The sequence below is a fragment of the Eriocheir sinensis genome, chromosome 3 (genome assembly GCF_024679095.1).
Source record: "Eriocheir sinensis breed Jianghai 21 chromosome 3, ASM2467909v1, whole genome shotgun sequence".
Classification (NCBI taxonomy): domain Eukaryota; kingdom Metazoa; phylum Arthropoda; class Malacostraca; order Decapoda; family Varunidae; genus Eriocheir; species Eriocheir sinensis.
In genome coordinates, this window is record NC_066511.1 from 17,344,422 (window position 1) to 17,360,162 (window position 15,741).

A 15,741-nucleotide genomic window follows, 5' to 3' on the forward strand; every position below is an offset into this window, starting at 1 on the left:
GCAGAGCGTTCTCTAGAGGTTGCTTTCTTTTCCGTAGCCCAAATGTTTTCGTGAGGCAGGAACATGTGTGGAGTGAGTAAGCAGGAGACACACACACACACACACACACACACACACACACACACACACACACACACACACAAACAAACAAACAAACAAACACAGCCCCCCCCCCTTCCCCCCAGATACACACGAACCGCCCCCCCCCCCCACACACACACACACACATACACTCACATTGATCACTAGCGGCAGTGGTATATAAGGACAAAACAAAGACAGTACCCAAACTCACACAATGCCTCCCGTCCCACAATGAAAGACTTGACGTTGAAAGAATAGCATTACACATAAGGACGCTCAGTGGAGGTTATTTCACTTGAGAGGTAACATCTAAATGAGAGACAGACAGACAGAGACTTTTTCCCTTTTTCTTTCCTCTGTTTCCTTACGTCAAATATTCCCTCCATCTCCTAACCTATTCTTTTATTCTCTCCCTTCCTTTCTAATTCCTCCTTTTCTCACTTTCTGTCACACCCTCTTATCCTTTCTTCCTCGTTGTTGTTTTTTCCTCTTCCTTCCGATTTTCTCTTCTTCGTCTCATGTTCTATCCTCTCTTCCTTCCTTCCTTATTTTCTCCTTCATTTCTCTATAGATTTCTCCTCATTCTTCCCTCTCTCTCTCTCTTTTCCAATTATTCCTTTTGTCGTCTCATTCACTTAATCACCCGTTTTAACCTTTTTCTTATTTCTCTGTTCATCCCTTTTTCATATTATATTTTTTCCCATTCTTTAAACATTCTTTTTTTTTCGTCTTTTTTGTGTTTCCTCTTGTTACCTTTTTTTTCTTTCCTTCTTCACTGTCGTCCTTCGTATCCTCTTTATCCATATCGTTTGTCATTTTATTCCTCCTCTAACTCTTCCACGTCCTCCTCCTCCTCCTCCTCCTCTTTCTCCTCCTCTTTCTCTTCCTCCTTCTCTCATCCTCCCTTTCATATGCCGGGAAATCTTCGCAAATTATATTCTTCCCCGCGACCGGGAACGTGTGCCGCCTCGTCTTTGCAATAAACATTAATTTCGCTGGAAGATTGTTTTCTAAGAAATCCTGTGCGTAGAACATGTGTGAGGAAAATCGTATATATATATATATATATATATATATATATATATATATATATATATATATATATATATATATATATATATATATATATATATATATATATATATATATATATATATATATATATATATATATATATATATATATATATATATATATATATATATATATATATATATATATATATATATATATATATATATATATATATATATATATATATATATATATCTGTCTGTCTATTCCCGGACTCCAAATTCTGTTCTACTGTGTCCTTCTGTGTTCTTCTTATTCATCATCATTATCATGTTCTTCATCTTCATCTTCTCTTTCTCTTTCTAATTATTTGCAACACCACCGTAATCTGAACCACCACCGCCACCACCACCACCACCATCATCATCATCATCTTCATCATCATCATCATCTCTACGACCACATACACAACTTATATCTCCTCTTTCTCCAACTTCTCCTCCTGCTCCTTCTCCTCCACCTCTTTGTTATCTTCCTCCTCCTCCTCCTCCTCCTCCTCCTCCTCCCCCCCCTTTCCCCCACGGCAGGATTCTCTCTGTCTCTGTTTAGTATCTACATTTACTTGAAATCTAAATGAGTTGATCCACTTTCTTCTTTTTTCTCCCCGGCCTCCGTATAATAATTATCTAATGGTCTCAGCAGGATTCTCTCATTCTCTCCTTAGTATCCACATTTATTCCTCGATCCCGTAAGTTAGAGGAGGTTTTCCTAAGTCTTGGAATCTAAGTAAGTTGATCCTCTTCCACTTTTATTTTTCGTGTTCGTTAAAACAATGGCATCCCTTCTAATTACGCTCGGATTCTCTCTCCCTCTCCCTTGCCATTCGATATGCATTTACTATTTTTATTTCGTTAGTTGCTCCAGGGTTTTTTAAGGCTTGCTAAAACAAACTGTCATAATACTTCTTTAGTTTTTTTCCTCTCTCTCCGAATCCGAGTTAGTGAGTCCCCTGTGACTGCGTTTTGGTTCCCTCGTTCTCTCTCTTATGTCTTTCCCATTCGCTTCAGTAAAGTATTGGATAATTATTGTTTCCTTAAGGTATGAGTACCTAGGATGTTTGTCCCAATCTTATATAAATATAGATAGATAGATAGATAGACATACGTAGATAGACAGATAAGTAAATAAATGGATGCATGGATGGATGATGGATGGATGGATAGATGGATGGATGAATAGATAGACAGATCGATGGGTAGAGATAGATAGATAGATAGACATAGATAGACAGATAAGTAGATAAATGGATGAATGGATGGATGGATGGATAGATGGATGGATGAATAGATAGACAGATAGATGGGTAGATATAGGTAGATAGAAAGATACAGATTCTGAATTCCTACAGCCACTTCAGTCTAAGCCGTAATGATCTATTTCAGGTCTATTCGCTGTGCATTTCTCTCGCATTTTTTGGCTTCACTGAAATCGATGTTTTTTTCGAGACATGACTTTGCAATCAACCGATGTATTTCTTCTTTACGGTCTCACTTCTCTAAAAGGTATCTGCGTATGTGGATTTAACTCTTGGATATATTCGTTCCGTATTTATGTTCTGTAATGCACATGAGCTTTTGTCTCGTCCACCGTAGGAGCTCTTCCAGAAAGTTTAGGTGTTTGGATTGACTTTATAAACAGCTTAGATCGGGCGAGGTGCTCCACGTGCCTCATTTTTTTTCTGGCAAGAGTTAAAGTGTGTCACCCTATTGGATACGTTATGTTATATAGACTAGAATCATGATGCTGTTTTGTAGTTTCTATTTCTCTCTTAGGGAATTGATCTTTCTTAATATTCCCAATGGGGTTTTATTTATAGCTCAGACGTATTTTTCTGGAGCGTTTTCTCGGAAGCGCCATTCCATTATGATTACGTTTGAATTCAGTCACTTTGCTTTCATTTCACGTTGCATATACTTCTGCTAACTGTAACTCGAGAAAGCAATGTAGACAATAAATGTAGATAACAGCGGAGAGTACAAAATTCAACAATATTTACAACCTGCCCTCCTGCGTGCTATTTTTTTTTTCTTAAGAATGGTAGCAAACACGCATTAAACTTACTAAAATGTTTGGGCTGAAGTGGTTGGGATAATGGCTGGATTATTTCAGTTTGTTTAAGTATGACCTATTATATTACTGCGTGTCATCCTGTGAAGGTCGAGTAAATTAATATGGAAAGACAACTGGAGGTGACGTAAAGGTGACTCTGGAAATTCCGACGATTCTTGTTGCTGTTGTTGTTGTTGTTGTTGTTGTTATTGTCATTATTGTTGTTGTTGTTGTTATTGTTATTGTTGTTGTTGTTGTTGTTGTTGTCGTCTTCGTTGCTGGCGTTGCTCCCGTTGTTGCTCTTGTTACTGCTGTAGGCGTCAATAGTGTGGTTGTTATCGTTGGTATTTGAACCACCGAAATCATCATCGTCATCGTGATTGTCATCGTTGCAATTACTTTACAGTTAAACCAACATCCTTTATTTTCCAACATATGATTTTTCGTCAGCTCAGGAGCTATTTACACCTCAAAACTAAAATATAAATAAAACCCCATTGGGAATATTAAGAAAGATCGATTCCCTAAGAGAGAAATAGAAACTACAAAACAGCATCATGATTCTAGTTTATATAACATAACGTATCCAATAGGGTGACACACGATAACTCTTGCCAGAAAAAAAAAATGAGGCACGTGGAGCACCTCCCTCGATCTAAGCTGTTTATAAAGTCAATCCAAACACCTAAACTTTCCCCGACTGGTTGGATGAAATCTTGTTTTCCTGACGCTTAACCGCTAATGAGGGAAAAAACCCATGATGTAAAAGCAAATAAGGAAAAGTTATGGCAGCTCGCTAACGCTGAATTCTCGGAGAAGGAAACAAACACACCTGCCGAGAGAGAGAGAGAGAGAGAGAGAGAGAGAGAGAGAGAGAGAGAGAGAGAGAGAGAGAGAGAGAGAGAGAGAATTTACATAGAAAATCAGACCATACAGACCCCATGGTCCAGACTAGGTGGTCTGTCCTTAAACCTAATTGATTCTACATTAATCATGGCTCCAAAACGTTGCATTTCAACTCTAGTTAATATTAAGTTCACTGGACCATTGAAAGTGGGAGCTTATTTCATTCTCGCACTACAACGTTGGTGAAGAAAAATTTGGTGCAGTCTGAATTTACTTGTCTACATTTGAGTTTTATGCCATTGTTCCTCGTTCGCAAAGTGTCATCGAGAGAGAAAAAACAATGAGGCACGTGGAACACCTCGCCTGATCTGAGCTGTTTATAAAGTCAATCCAAACACCTAAACTTTCCCCGACTGGTTGGATGAAATCTTGTTTTCCTGACGCTTTGCCGCTAATGAGGGGAAAAAAATAAACAAGATGTGAGAGCAAAAAAAGGAGAAATTAAGGCAGCGAAATTAATCACAGCTCGCTAACGTTGAATCCTCGGAGAAGGAAACAAACACACATTGCCGAGAGAGAGAGAGAGAGAGAGAGAGAGAGAGAGAGAGAGAGAGAGAGAGAGAGAGAGAGAGAGAGAGAGAGAGAGAGAGAGAGAGAGAGAGAGAGAGAGAGAGAGAGAGAGAGAGAGAGAGAGAGAGAGAGAGAGAGAGAGACTTGCAACCTCATTCCAGATAACAACCAAGGCCATGAGCTCCACACTTCAGCAAATACTTTCCTCGTTCGGGTAATGATGCACTTCTGATAATTATGTTGAATGTGCGATACTGTAACGTTTCCAGGTACTCCGGAAGCTTGCACCATTCTCCGAGAAGTAGTGCTAGTAAGGATATTGTTTGTGGGAGATATTATGTTTCTGCTTTCTTAACTTGTTTTTAGTTCGCTTTCCGGCTTTGGGGGAATGGTTCATAATTTTCTTTTGCGTTAGTTTTTGCTCCACTTCCATTGCTGGACTTACTGTGCAAACAAAGAAAGGTACGTAATTAAAGTTTCCGGCTCATTTAATATGATAATCTAAAAAAAAAAAGTGAATTGTTTGCTCCTGCTTTAATAACTCGGGCTTAATATGTTGTATTTGCTCCATATGTTTTTCCTCTTTCCTCTGGCTCGACGGTGGCTTCGTGATTAATGAATTTGCTAACCTTTTGCGAAATAATTTTGCAACTGGACGGTATAAACTAATTTCATAAGTCACGGTTGAATTATCTCTCACTTGCAAAATCCTAAGATGAGAGGGAAGACTGTGACGCATATCCACCATGATGTCTAACATTTGCCTTCCTGAATCATATAACCTTAACTTGCGCTGATTACTTTTTAGAACGATATTGTAACATTTCCAGGTATTGTTCTATTAGCTCGGCATTCTGCCTTTGTGCATTCATTGAGGAGTTGATTCAATATCACTACGGCCGCTCAAAACACACTAATGTCATGTAACCTACACCTTAATAAGTATAATTCCCAGCCATCTTCAACGTCTGGCGATGGCGTATACAAGTGAGCCTGAATAGGTAGTGATTAACTAGGAATAAAATACCCGTTTGCTGTGTTCACGGTTGAGACAGGTCAGGTAAGCAAGAGACAGGTGCAGGAATACTGAAGGGTTGTCCTTAGAGCACACGCCCTTTGACGGAGGACACGACCGACATTGACAGACTCAGACCACCAATGGTGGAGCCCTTTTTGGCCGCGGGGTGAACATTAAACATGCAGAAAGAAAGGCGGGATTAGCGTCCATTCTTAGAGTTGCGAGGGGCTTTTTTTTTCAGAAGAACCCAGACCCCAGAGAAGAAGATAGGCCCATTAGAGATTCAAGGCACCATTGTAGAGCGTATTGTGTGAGGGGGGAGGCTAGAACCTAAAGAAGGATGGTTCAGTTTCTCTTTAACGGTGGATGAGTGTTCGCTTTGCTGCCTGGCAAGAAAAAAAAATCCCTAAAGAGAATTACTATGCGAGGGATCTGTCCTTAAAAAAATCTCTGTATTCAGCCCTGTCAGGATATCCATTTATGCTGACTAGTGTGCAGCATCTTCCAGTATATTTGATGATAATTCAGATCAGATCAGATGATGATGTGAAGTATTGCCTCTCCAACGGCACCCTTTGTATTTCAGCGTCCTTTCCATAATCGCTTAGTGTTTTGCTTTTTCTTTCTGTTATTTGTGTTTGTGAATTATTGAATATGTTGGTGAAGGGTAAAAGATAAAGAGGGAGAGAGAAAAATGCAGTGGGTAGTAAGGGAAAGTTAGTGGAGAAAGAAAGGGAAAAATAAATATTGACGCGTAGAGAAGGAAAGGATAAGCAGAAGTTGGAAAATGGAAAACGGATGACTACAAGAGGAGGACGGAAGCACCGATATGTAGACATGCAGTACACAGGCGGATGTAAGAAACAGAGACTGGCAGCAGGAAAGATATATCAACACAGAGGAACAGAAACACACACACACACACACACACACACACACACACACACACACACACACACACACACACACACACCGAGAAAGGCATAGAAAAGATTAGCAAGGAGATGGAAAAGGACGAGGAGGAAGAGGAGGAAAGAGTTTTGTGTTGCCGCAGGATAAAAAGAAAAGAGAAAGTGGACGACGCGAAGGAAGGAAGAGAGAAAAATGCACCAGAAGTGGATAGGAGGAGAGACGGGGAAGTTGGCAAATGAAAAGATGGAGGACTCGGTGAAGGAGAGAAACAAAAGAGAGAGACAGAGAAAGAGCGAAAGGGGAGAGAAATGGTGAGGGGAAATGGATGGTGAGGGAAAGTTAGTGGAAAAAGAAAGGGAAAGAGAATACTGGCACGTAGGGAAGGAAGAGATAAACTGAAGATGGAAAATGGAGAAATAGGAATGCAAAAGTGAAAACGGGGGAAGGAGGAAGAATGGATAAAAGTGAGAAATAAATCAAAAGTGCGAAAAACGTGAAAATAAACAGAAAATTGTATGAGAGAGAGAGAGAGAGAGAGAGAGAGAGAGAGAGAGAGAGAGAGAGAGAGAGAGAGAGAGAGATTGGAGCAACCGGTCTGCCGGTGAGGGTGATGTAAAACGATACTACCTTGAAGGAGGAGGACAAGAACGAGGAGGAGGAGGAGGAGGAGGAGGAGAAGCAGGAAGGAAGTAAAGCAGAAAGAGGAAGAGGAAATCGAGAGGACGTGGAGGAAGAGGTAAAATAGTGGAGGAGGAAGAAAAGTAGGAATAAAGGGAAGAGGAGGAGCAGATGAAAAATGAAGAAGAGGAAGAGAAAGACGAGGAGAAAGAGATAAATATGGAGAAAGAAGTAGAGATAAAAAAAGAAGGAGCAGGAAGAGATAAAGAATAAGGAGGAGGAAGAGAAGGACAAGGAGAAAGAGGTAAATGTGAAGGAGGATGTAAAGCAGAAATAAAAGGAAAAGAAGGAAGAAATAAAGAAAGAGAAGAAGGAACAGAAGGACAAGGACGAGGAGGATGAAGACAAGGACAAGGACAAGGGGGAGAGCGAGAGACTGGAGGAGGAAGAGGAAGAAAAGGACGAGCGCCAGGAAACAAAAACAAAAATTAGAAAGTGGAAGTCGATTTAATGTCCAAGCGTGTTCATCTTTCTTATACGAATTATCTCCAGCAAACTTGTTCCAGTGATCTATAACTATACAAAAATAAAACTGACAGTGTCCGAGGTCTGTCGCTTGCTGATACAACGCCGAGGAGAAGGATCTGAAGAGCAAGACTTTACTCGCACGGCTGTCTTTTTTTTCAGTGAAGGAAGCAGCTCAAAGGCAAAAAAAAAAAAAACACTAATGAACGTGTCCTAATGTATGGTGTTAGTTCCGGGGAGCGTCCAGTCCAAACAGCTTCATGTCCTTCTTGTAGCTGGAGGCCCAAAGCTACACCTCATAGTCAGGTTAATTAAGTTTTCGCCCGATAATTATTCATGGATAACACTCCCTCTGGTATGCTCATGATTACTGCTTCTGGATCCTAATTGCAAATGAAAGAGAGGAGGAGGAGAAGGAGGAGGAGGAAGAGGAGGAAAAGGAAGACGAAAATAAAGAGGAAGAGAGGAAGAGGAAGCGGAGAAAGAGGAGGAGGAGAAGGAGGAGGAGGAGGAAGCGTCATAAGGCAGGAAAATCCATTTCGAAACGTTGTTCCTGTGTTTTATTTTATTTTATTTTTTTACAGCAAAGGAGAGACACAAGGGCACAAAAAAAAGGAAACAGCAATAAAAAAAAAAGCCCGCTACTCGCTGCTCCTGTATATCAAAATGTGCTGAAAGAAACAAAGTTCATATCCGTTATCGTCGTTAAGCGCAGCATTTCCTAGTAGTCTGCGTGTATGTCGATCATAGGGCGAACTGCGTGCGAGCCGTGGCCTCTCACTCCATACATAAATATCTCATTCTACGTGCTAAGATGAAATCAACCAAAAACACACACACACACACACACACACACACACACACACACACACACACACACACACACACACACACACACACACACACACGTCACCAAGGAATCTGTAAATGTAACCACACTTCGGGGAATCCCCTGCTCTTGCCACCCGGAAAAGTTTAGAATACCGAGTGAAGGCAAGCAAACGCGGCTTTGGGATTCGTTTACAAAGTTACCACAAAAATGAATCTTGCATTAAAGGCTACCAGTGAATGTTCAAATGCAATTTTGTTCTCTGAAAGGAAAGAAACATCCAGCTTGATCGTGGAACTCCCAACTCCAGTAGCGGGTTGCAGGGAAAACTTTCCTCGATCTCTAAATGTATTTGAAGTTACAACAACCTGAAGCCCTTCCTTGTCACAAAGGAGTCCGCAGTAACTAGATTGATTCAGTTACGTGGAAACAATCTCTTCTGTACTATTTTCTGAACATAAATTGTTTGTGTTTGATATTTATTAGGCGGGAAAGAATTAATCTAGTAACGCGTTTGATATGATGACAATGAAGTTATCAGGCGCATTGCTGTTGAATGTAAGAAAAAAAATCGATACCTGCCTTCAATTGAAAACTTTCCTCTTCCGAACAAGAACTGCAGGGAGGCAGACTTGATTCAAATATTCAAGAGAAGAAAAAAATGTAAAGCAACGCCTTTCCAGCCTTTACCCTTACAGCCTCATCGGAGGAGCGCTCGCCAGAGATGGAAAGGAAAATATACGTAAATTTCATACAAAATCCGAGACACACCTCCTCTTACGTTACCCAAATGGTGACAGGGCGGGAGATAAATGGCAGGAAGGAAGAAACCCACTGAGTGCATCGCAACGGAAATATAAAAGAAGAAAAACTCCAGAGCCCGAAAGCATTTATATTCCAACTTGATATTTTGACCTTAGGATTCACAGCACGAAGCGGGGAGTTGGAGTGAGTAGAAATAACTTAATGATAGTATACGGTTGCACACACATGTCTTTATTCATCAGTTACACGAATTATTTGTTTTATCACGTCCTACTTGGTCCGTTTCCGATAGCCAGGTCCATATTTCGTTCTTTATCGCGACATTAGACAAGCACAGCGATGGACGTCAAGAGTTTCCAGCACTTTGCCCTCTTTCCTGTTCTCGTCTCTACACACTTCCATCCATTTTGATCGTAGATATATGGTATCTCTCTCTCTCTCTCTCTCTCTCTCTCTCTCTCTCTCTCTCTCTCTCTCTCTCTCTCTCTCTCTCTCTCTCTCTCTCTCTCTCTCTCTCTCATACCAGTTTTATTTGCTCTTGTTTCACCAATAATTCAAACTTTTGGGCCATTCATTAATTTGTTGATTCGGTTTGCTTTCGTTTATTGATTCGGTTATTTATGGAATTCGGGCGCCAACACGGGTCGCGGGATAGGCTTGAATCAGGTTTAATGTTATCACTCTATTCATCACACATATCATGGCGCGCGGAAACAGTATTATGTACACTAAACCGTTCCCGGCTTGCCCTGCCCTGGTCAGCATGCAGCAACCCGCCACTTTATGCAAACACAGCACAACACAACACAACACGAGAGGCACTGCTATACCACACCACACACACCACATGTACACTATATACCGCCACGTTCCACCACCACTGCATCACACCCTTTCGTCCCATACATATGCGCTACTACACCATTACACACAAACCATGACACCCCTATTCCCCATACCTCATACACCACCGCCTCACATTAGCACATAGGAAGACACCCAACTATGCACACACCACCACATCACCCATTAGGCTACTCGCTACACCCACACATACCACCGAACATCATCATACCTCTTACTATCACACCTTTATTTAAACACACACACACACACACACACACACCCTGACAAAATATATGTAAAACAAGTCATCACGGCAGCAAGCAGTTTCACCCTTTTCCGTCCACTGTCACCCGGTGCGGCCTCCACTCCATGACATGAGACGCGGAATTGTAGCATTATTTTGCTGTCCTCTAGTAATACTCTTTTGTAATGCCAGAATCGCGTCCCGGGCTACCTGCATTGTTGGGCTTGGCTGGCTGGCTGGCTGGTTGGGTGGCTGGCTGGAAGGGTGGTTGGCTGGCTGATGAGTGGCTGGCTGCGTGGCTGGGTGGGGCCTCTGCACAAAGCTCCAATGTGGTTATTCCTGCCTCATGCCTCGCTGCAAGGTTGGCTGAGTCCACTGTTGTTAGCGGGCCTCGGCGGCGGCGGCAACCTGGTTATGGCATGACCAGGCAAGGAATGGCGGGGATTTGCGTCACAGCAGTGAGGGCGAAGTGTGGCCGGGCTGAGAGGCCGCGGTGGAGGCGGTGCGTCTGGAAGGGAAAACAGCTTCGTTTTCTATTTTTCCTTCCCTCCTCTTCCTTTTTACTCTTTTTCCTCGCATCCATCGAGGTTTGATATACACCCACAACACGCCTTGGGGGGCTGGGAGAAGAAAAACGGAAAATGCCAAAATATTTCGAACCATCGGGAAACTTGTAGGTTTATGTAGTTGAGATTCCCTCGTTCTTTTTTTATTATTGATTTGTTACAACTCTAATATAAAAGCCATTTCTTGCCTGATAATAAAAGTATACTATTATCTCTCGCTCGAACTCCTCTGTGAGCCTCCTGCGGTGTAGTGAGAAGCACACCAAGCTATGAATTAACGGATTCCGGTGCGATCCCGACCCGGAATAGTCGGCGCCCAACTCACCCAGCTGTTCATCCTGCTTTGGTCTTGTCTCTGAATGAATATTTGGGGAAACCTGGGGAAGGCAAACTGTGGTTACCTGGATGTCATACTTGCCCAGTGTCACGAGGTAATAGGTTCTTACCACAAACTCAAGGGCCAATGATATGGAGATGAGCACCGAGGCCATGCGCGGCTTGGTGTATGCCCCTAAATTTAGCTTTACTCTCCCTCCCCACAGTGCGCATTCATGTTCATATGCGAAGCAGGAGTCCGGTGAATGTTCACTCAACCTCTCAACCAGCACCAAAACCCGTCCAAGGCCACAAAGCCGTTCTAACAACCATAGCGGCAGAGCTGAGGAGGCTTAACTGTAAGAAACTGCAGATGAAGACGAGCTTAAGGTCATGAGGTACAGGAGGGTCCAATTAGAAGAACCCTTTGCCAATAGAGAGTCAAGCGGAGATTAAAAAGAAATTCCAATCAAAGTCTTGAAAGCGAAAATACGGGAAAAGTCCAATGTTTTTAGCGTTACGTACCCAAAATATGGAGACGGAAAGGCCAGATTGCGACTGCCATGTATTCAAATCACATTCCTCTCCTTTCCTCCCTGTTCCTTCCATTTTCTCCTTCGCGTCCTCTTCCCCTATTCGTTCCTGTCATTTCCCCTTCGTTACGGCTACAAAATCAAAGTACAGGAAAGCCAAAAATGCAGGAAACCTTTACCAACACATAGTCAAGATGGAAACGGTAAAAAAAAAAATCATGACCAAAATCTTTAATAGGAAAAACTGCGAGGGAAATAAGATGATGAAGCGCTGGAAACCTTAAAATGGAGATGGAGCGACCTTTTACTTCATATTTCCTTCTCTGACTCTCCCTTACGTTGCAGTGGTGCTTATTTCTCTTCATTTCACTCCCTCCTCCGCTTCATAAACCAAAACTCTTTCCACATACAAACGCAAAAAGGGAAAGGAGATCTCCCTGCTCGATGCTGCTCCTCCAACCCTCAGTCAGCTCCCTTCCTTATCTATGCTGACCCGAATCTTATGATGTATGACGCAATTACGGGCGGACATTTATTCTGAGGGTCCGAGGGTAAAGCCGAGGAGTTAGGTGGAGCCGTATTGTTGCATTAGTATTGTCTCCCGCGGATGACATTGACCTTATTAGTGTGTTTGTTCAGGAGTATAGTTATATTTTGCCTCAGTTTTATTATGTTTAGCTTTTCCTCTGTAGATATTCCTGTATTAGGTATCTCCTTTATAATTACGTTTTGTTGTGTTTGGTATGGTTATGCTTAGCTTCTGTTGTCGTGTGTGTAATGATTTAGTACAATTTATAACAGTTGTGTTCTTGCTCTACGACATGTTTTCCTATTCTTCTGTATTTTAGGTCTTGAAAAGGAAAACCATTGGAGATGAGGCGAAGTGTTCTGCTTGCGTGGCAATAACTTCGTAAACGAGAGCTTTCTTACCTTACATGTTTTTTTCTCTCTATTCGTGTTCCTTGAAGATGTGTGTGAGATAACTTCCTTTGTCGTTCATCCAGACTATGTTTATGATCCTTTAGTGAGAGACAGACATAGAGAAAGAAAGAATGAGTGTGTGAGAGGTTGTATTACTTCATGATGTATTGCTTTCCTTCAAACGCATGAAAAAAAAAAAGAAGCTCATCCTTTCCGTCAGACAAGAGACAAAACTTTTCTCGTGGACTTGAAGGACTGATAAACTTTCCTCCTGACGCCACAAAAAGAAGGCGAGACGGATGACCCCGATTAGTCACATGATGCTGCTGATGCTGCTGCCCGCCGCCCTTCCGCCTGCCTTCCTCTCCTGCCTGCTCCTCCTCCTCCTCACCCTTTGACCTTCACCGCCGCACTTAAAGAGGATGATTAAAAAGACACACGCAGCAAATCGTGGACAATATGCAATTTATACACACACACACACACACACACACACACACACACACACAGTTCCTGATCACTCTGCTAGAACATGGCCTGACAACTCCTGACGACCCACGCGATGATGCCCCTTGACAGTTCCCTGACCACTCTTAGAACAATGGTCTGACAATCCCTCGATGTTTCTCTATTCTCTCTTAACACCAGAGAGAAGTCCAGCTAGCTCTCGACAGACTTTCTTACTTTCCACATCAAAATTTATAATAATGAAAAAAAATAATAATAATAAATATAGCCGAGAACTGGCCTCCCTCCTCCATCTCCTCCTCCTCCTTTTCCTTCTCCTCCTCCGCCTTCTCTTTTTCATTTTTCCTCTCTCTCCTCTTCCTCCTCCTCCTCATTGTCCTATTTTTTCTCCTTTTCTTGTCTCTTTCTATTCCTCCACGTCTTCAGTCACAACTTTCTCTTTTTCTTCCTCGTCCTCTTCATATTTCTTATCCACTTTCCTCCTCCTCTTCCTCCTTCCCCTCTTCCTCCTACTCCCTCCTTCCCCTTCCCTCGCAGCATATATTTGGGGCTTGCAGCAAACTTGTAATTAACAGACGAGATTTTTTCTGGGATTTGGGATTTTTCTGGAGGAATTATTTCTTTTCCCTCTCTCTGACGGTTGCGTCGGCGGCTTCCTTGGCGACGAAGATTAAAGAAAAAAAAGAAAAGGTTGCCAGAAACAGTAAAAGAAAATATTAAAAAAGAAATGTAAATGAAAAACGGGGCTGGCTTTGCGTAAGGTGAGAAGACGGTGAGTGAAAGTGACTTGCGTGGGAAAATTAAGGAGAGTTATGAAGTGGAGAAGATTATGAGAGGGAAAACGAAACGCGAGAGAGAGAGAGAGAGAGAGAGAGAGAGAGAGAGAGAGAGAGAGAAGAGAAGAGAAGAGAAGAGAAGAGAAGAGAAGAGAAAGAGAAGAGAAGAGAAGAGAAGAGAAGAGAAGAGAAGAGAAGAGAAGAGAAGAGAAGAGAAGAGAAGAGAAGAGAAGAGAAGAGAAGAGAAGAGAAGAGAAGAGAAGAGAAGAGAAGAGAAGAGAAGAGAAGAGAAGAGAAGAGAAGAGGAAAAAGACAGACAGACAGAGAAAGGGGACACCAAAACATATAATATCTAAACACTTAATATTGTGTTTCCCGCGTAGTGTCCAGTACAAATAAAGGTAAAGGTGAGTGCATACGCTAGATCTGCGCGTGATGGCGGTGCTCATCTCCGTCCCGTTAGCCCCTTTTGACCCTGTGGTGGGCGAGTGAGTAGAGTCTGGGCGTGAATTATTTGTCAGGGGGAGAGTAAAGCACTTTATATATTACTTTATACATTCAAAGCCCAAACTCTTGCTCTTTGCTTTTAGGGGAGGCAGCGACAGGACAATGGAGTCTTGATGGAGGTGTAATTACTTTGTGAGTTAATGGAGAATGAAATTTCGTAAGAACAATTATAGGGGAAAGGAAGACAAAAAGGGAAGGAGGGAAGAGTGGCGACGATGGGGAATGAAAAAGGATGTGTGTGCTACCTAGGAGAGAGAGAGAGAGAGAGAGAGAGAGAGAGACCTACAAGGGAAATTCACACGTCGAAGTTTCCTGACACACACACACACACACACACACACACTGGATCTTATCATATATTTGATAAGTGAGCCAACATTGCTGAGTAGTTGCTGAAAGGCGAAGCGGGTCGGAGACGCATCAGCTGCAAGAAAACTTTTTTCCCCTCCCTCTCTCCTCACGTGAGGAATGATTGGCCGTCACCAGCAGACACGGTGATGAAGAAGCCGTGCGTGCCGCCACCTGTACCCTCTGTTGATACGTCTAATGTGTGTGTGTGTGTGTGTGTGTGTGTGTCACTCAGTATCCATTGTGATTGCCTCTTCATCTACCACCAAATTTTCCCTCAATATGGCAAGGCGTTACGTAAAAGTAAGGCGAAAGGACCCTCATCCCTGAAGGCGAAGAGCAAAGGGAGGTGTGTGATAAGCCATATGGTGTAATAATAATTGTCAACTCGAGGCATAGCTCCAACCAGCGGGACGGGCTGATGAAAAGAGGCTGAAAGAACGGGGGAATGAATAACGATGGGAATAACATGTTTATCTCCCCGACACATCCCTGCAAAACGTAACACCTCCAATATCTCTCTCTCTCTCTCTCTCTCTCTCTCTCTCTCTCTCTCTCTCTCTCTCTCTCTCTCTCTCTCTCTCTCTCTCTCTCTCATTATGATTTTTTCTTGTTTCTGTAATGCAAAAGTTAGTCTGTTCCTGATGTTAAATAGAATAGCTAATACTCTCCCTTTCAACCTCCACAGAAAACGATAACACGGGCACACAACAAGCTGGTGCGGGGGAAGCCTGAATGTGTGATCAGGAGAAGACCCTTTGATAGATTATTGAAACAAAGGACAAGAAAGGGGGTTAACGAGAGTGGACTGAAGGAGGACGACTAGGGAAGAGAGAAAAAGGGAAGGAGGAAGAGGAGAAGGAAGACAAGGAGCTGGAGGAAGAAGAGGAGGAGGAGGAGGAGGAGATGGAACTATGTCAACAGAGG

The 15,741-nt window shown here is 42.4% G+C and overlaps 1 long non-coding RNA gene across 4 annotated transcripts in view; it reads left to right on the top strand.

Moving 5' to 3' along the window:
• The window catches only part of LOC127005831 (uncharacterized), a 227,046-nt gene extending 211,305 nt beyond the window's left edge, over positions 1-15,741 (top strand). For 2 of the 4 annotated variants that reach the window (XR_007758944.1, XR_007758949.1), the window contains one exon: positions 15,503-15,739. This is a non-coding gene — a long non-coding RNA (uncharacterized LOC127005831). Of the gene's footprint in view, positions 1-15,502 lie in introns of all 4 variants that reach the window. The other 2 variants (XR_007758946.1, XR_007758943.1) reach the window with 2 other exon arrangements.